The 4672-nt window shown below is 40.0% G+C and overlaps 1 long non-coding RNA gene across 1 annotated transcript in view; it reads right to left on the bottom strand.

Annotated features, from left to right (window-relative positions):
* LOC109323359 overlaps positions 1-1117 on the bottom strand; it is a 25624-nt gene extending 24507 nt beyond the window's left edge. The window contains exon 1 of the long non-coding RNA XR_002104635.1: positions 1047-1117. This is a non-coding gene — a long non-coding RNA (uncharacterized LOC109323359). The remainder of the gene's footprint in view (positions 1-1046) is intronic.
* Positions 1118-4672: the final 3555 nt, after the last annotated feature.

The following is a 4672-nucleotide window of genomic DNA, read 5'->3' as shown; positions in this document are numbered from 1 at the left end:
TTCCTGCTTATGCAGGGGGTCGGACTCGATGATCTATTGAGGTCCCTTCCGACACTAGCATCTATGAATCTATGAATCTATGAATGCTTGGTGTTAACATACAACACTGAAACAATTCAAAACAATACTTGATTTTCCAGGAATGCTTATGAATCATTCCAGGTGGCTTTAAACTAGTTTACGGCTTGCACATCTGCCAGGTTGAAATTTAAACTACATTTAAGCCATTCTAAGTGTTGTGTGTCTGTTCCCTGAAGAGCATGTTTGCCCACTCGCTTCCACTCAGTGCATACCAAAGCCTGGAAATTAGGAAGTGTAGGTTATGTAGTTTGGCCTTGAGCATGTGCTTAGAGTTACCCTCGTTCTTTGTCTTAGGTATGCTTCTTCATGTATGCTTAAGCCCTTGTTAACCTGCTGTACTGTCTGATTCTGGGTTTTGGTGCATGTTGAGTGGGAGCTGGTGGTAGGTGGGGTGAACTTCATTGTTTTGCTTCCAGGCTTATGACAAAGGCAATGTAGACATGGCCTTTGCCTGTTTTCTTTTTTTTTTTTCGTAATTGCACTGCCCTACCTGAAAGAGGTATCCTGAAAATAAATGCATTAAGGATTGTAAGATGCCTCAATACTACTGTGATGAGGACCTGTAAATACATTAGAGAACTATATCAGCTTTTGGCTGGGACTTCAAGGATGAATTATTGTGCAGTCTTAAAATAAGGAACCAGTGACAAGTGTGAAGTGCATGATCTTGTCCTGAGATTTGGCCCTTGTTCCTAATTGATGAAGTATGCTCCATCTGTATGTCATACTGACTTTGCTCTATATTTTTAATGCTAATAATTCAACCCAGATATTTAATATATAGTGTAATGAAGCATGAAAGGATGCAGCAGAAGCACATACATGTCAAAAGACCTGGCTGTAACTATGCAGATCTCTTAGTACTAAACTGTATCATTGTTTAGCTTTTGACTTCTTTTTTTAGCACATGATATGCAGTAATTCATGAAACTTTTGAAGGCCCACCTAACTAGAGGATCAAGAACATAAGAACATAAAAACTGCCATTTACTAAGTCAGACCATAGGTTCATTTTGCCCAGTTTCCTGTCACATAGGGTGCATCTACATGTACAGTTAATGTGACTATATATACTCTTGCTCAATTTGGGCTCCTACACACATGGGGGGGGAGACTGCTCCAATGCACTGTAAATCTAGTGTGTCGGAGCAGACTCGATTAATTGAGTCTGCTGGAGCATGGAAATTGACATGCTCCGGCAGCCTCGCATGTCACACGTATTAGCGTTGATGTGTGTCTCCACACTGACAAAATGGTGGTAGCACACTTTGAGATAAAACACTTTTGACGAGCTTTAGTTCAAAGCACCCCGCCACCATTTTTTCAGCACAGGGGTGTGTGGCGATGCTGATAAACTTGATATGTGGTGTGCTTTTAATTAATGCAGCTCACTAATTAAAGTACCTGGTGCTGTGCCCAAACCCCACTGTAAAAATGCCACTTTAATCAGAGTAAACTAATCCTGATGTTACTATCTATGCATGCATTTAAATGCAGTCATTTACTGAATGGCTGGATACCACTTGTATCTGAGAGGACTATCCAGCAGCAAAGTACATTAGTCTACTGCACTCTAATCGCTGCTTACACATAAACAGTAATACTTTACTGCACAGCAAGATTTCAGTTTGTCTGGCTCTGGACCATGTTGCCAACACTGCAAGATCCAGCCTTGACCCCAGAGCAGCTCCCTGCCCAGCCACACACCCTGCAAGCCCTGCTGGAGCCAGTCTCCTTGGAAACCATGGTTCTGCACTGTCCTGGCCCCACAGCTTCTGGGGTCTCCATAGAAACTGGCCACAGCAAAGCTGGCAGGAGCTGCTGGGAAATGGAGTCCAGCTACTGGCCAGATTTGCCCCTTTGCTCACCCCTGATTTAAGGTCTGTGAAATTTTGATTCAGAGGCTGTACCCCTAACTCCAATACTCAAGGGGTAGTGTTCATACTTGAAAATGTATAGAGTGTGTTAGTAACATATATGCCCCCCTGCCTGAGGAATGATCAACCCCATCCTATATTTCTTTACTGCTCTAAATTCATATTTGTTCATGTCTATCTTACCTAGGGCACCTATAATCCTTAATCCAAGCCTACGAAGATAGCTCTACTCCTTCTATAACTTCAGAAGACGCCTATTAACATCCCTCCTCCCTTACCACCCTCCACCTAACATCATTTTTTTATCCATCCAGGGTTCTTTAGCTTTTTAATGCTCCTCTACAAAACCAGTCTGTTACACTCAGTGAGAGTTTAAGACATTCTCCTCAGAGCCTGTGGTGCTCTGTTGTCCTGTAAGCATGGCCAATTTGCTTTCTAAAGGGTTACCAAGGGAGGTAACTTCATCATACATGAAGTAACTACTTTGCTTTCCTTCTTATTTCCAAACATCCTTTGATTTATCCCAGTAAATGCATAAATAAACATCTACATATTTAGCCACACCAGTATGTAACCTGTTATAGTCGTATAATAAACTTGCCAATTACTGCATCAACATATATTTGTACAGTATTACATATCAGCTCTATATCAGTCACAGTTGCCATGGAGAATGAAGCTTCCTAATAATATTTTATATTAATATAATGTCTTCCATCCTGAAAGATCCCAAGACAATTTATAGTCATAGGCCTCAATTTGGTAAAGAGTTAAATGCATGTTTAAATTTAATTTAGTGAATAATCTTATTAAGTTAATGAGATGGGTCACACATGAACTCATGCCTGTGCATAAATCCTGCAGGAGTACAGCCTTGGACTATATGAAGAAACTATACACAGAAGTCACTTCAGTCAACACCGAAGGGCATCCATATCTGGGGAGAAACACAAATATGTATTTCACTATAATTCAATGCTGCACACAAGTTGAGGATAAGCATGTAAAGTATATTTTATCCTTAGGAATTCAAGAGGCAATTATAGGTTATTAAACTTTAATAGCCCAGCCTGGAACCAGTTTGTGAGGTGTGTGTGTGTGTGTGTGTGTGTGAACAGTCTAGGAATGGGTAAGCAATTAAATTATTATTGTTGTTAATTATTTATATTGCAATTGAACCCAACGACTACAATTATGCATCAGGATAGTTGCAAACAAAAGGTTTAGATAAGCACCAGCATTCAGACATGACTTTGTATCCTTTTCATTCTACTGTGAATCTTTTTAGGTTGGAATTCACCAGGGAAAAGCTCATGAATATGAGAAATTCAGAAAAAAACAAACAAACAGTGTAGCATTTTCTACGTAAGGGCTGGTGCTGCAGCCCTTACTTAGGCTAAACTGCCCAGACCGGGGTTGTGTGATGTAAATGAATATAACAGAATTGGGCATCCTAATATTTATTAATGATAATAACATTTATTTTTATTTTATAGCAATTGATGCTATTGATGTGGACTATACTAAATGTATGCATCCATGCCTTAAAGAACTCAGCTTCTAAAACATTTCAGTTCTAGACAAAGTTAATGGAAGATCTAAGTGCTCAGATGTGGGGATGTTGTTAAATGCTTCATGTAACAGATACAGTTCTAGAAGGTTTATAAAGGTGTTTCTTTTCCAGCCTTATTTAAAAGAAGGGTGACCATATGTCCTGGTTTGGCTGGGACAGTCCCAGATTGCAGAGGCTGGTCTCAGCCAGCCAATGAAAATTAAACTAGTGTCCCAGGCAGGTGGTGGGGAGGTGTGAAATAGGCAGCCCTAGCAGACAGAAAAATTACCCAAATAGGTGAGCTTGATTATTGAAATGACCATTTTAAAAAGGGGAGATGAGTGTTAACACCTGAGATAAAAAACAATGGTTATTAACAGTCCCTTGGTAGCCTGAATAATAATTCTAGAGCTGCATCATGCCACTGCACCTCTCTGCCTGCAGCAGTGCTGCTGACTTGAGGGAGCAGGTTGGAGCACAGGGTCCCAGATTTCACATTGTCCCACATGGTCACCCTCTCTAGAAGGTAACTGTGGTAAAAACATTCAAGAATTCCTTCCCTGCATTGCTTTGTTTTTCAGTTGAGGTTCAAATTTAGCTTGAGTTTGGGGCAGAATTTTAGGCTGGCTTTTCTAACTGATTGGATCCCCTACATTCTGTTCAAGTGTGCATGTTTTAAGTGTTGCATTTATGGACTAATATGTTTTCTGCCAGCTGCTCTTTTTTTGTATGGGCAGCACCTTATCTAAGCCTGATTGTCCAATTGGGAAGTGAGTAATCTGTATTCATGAATATCCATCCATCTACTTGTTTGGGGGAAAAAAAGTAGGCAAGGTGGCATTTAGAACAAATTACATTCCAAAATAGTTCTGGTGCTATTGCAACATAATTGCATTTACAGTAAGAACCATAATTCTGCATGTGATGGATGAAATGCACAGTGAATATGGAACAGGTTTAGAACCTCAGAGTCTTCCAAATCAAGAATCTGGCTTGGCTTTTTTTGCAAATTTAGATATTTGACTGGTAGCCTGAAAACAATACATTATTTATGTCTGATGCTGCCATGTTGCACTGATAGACAGCTGAAAAAATGCAGTTCTGAAGTAGCTGCAATTTATTAAGTAATTCCTACCTAGCGTGCCAAATTTTGCACCCCACT

Source organism: Crocodylus porosus, unplaced genomic scaffold (assembly GCF_001723895.1).
Source record: "Crocodylus porosus isolate Cpor-Errol unplaced genomic scaffold, CroPor_comp1, whole genome shotgun sequence".
Lineage (NCBI taxonomy): Eukaryota > Metazoa > Chordata > Crocodylia > Crocodylidae > Crocodylus > Crocodylus porosus.
This window is presented reverse-complemented; position numbering and strand designations above follow the sequence as displayed.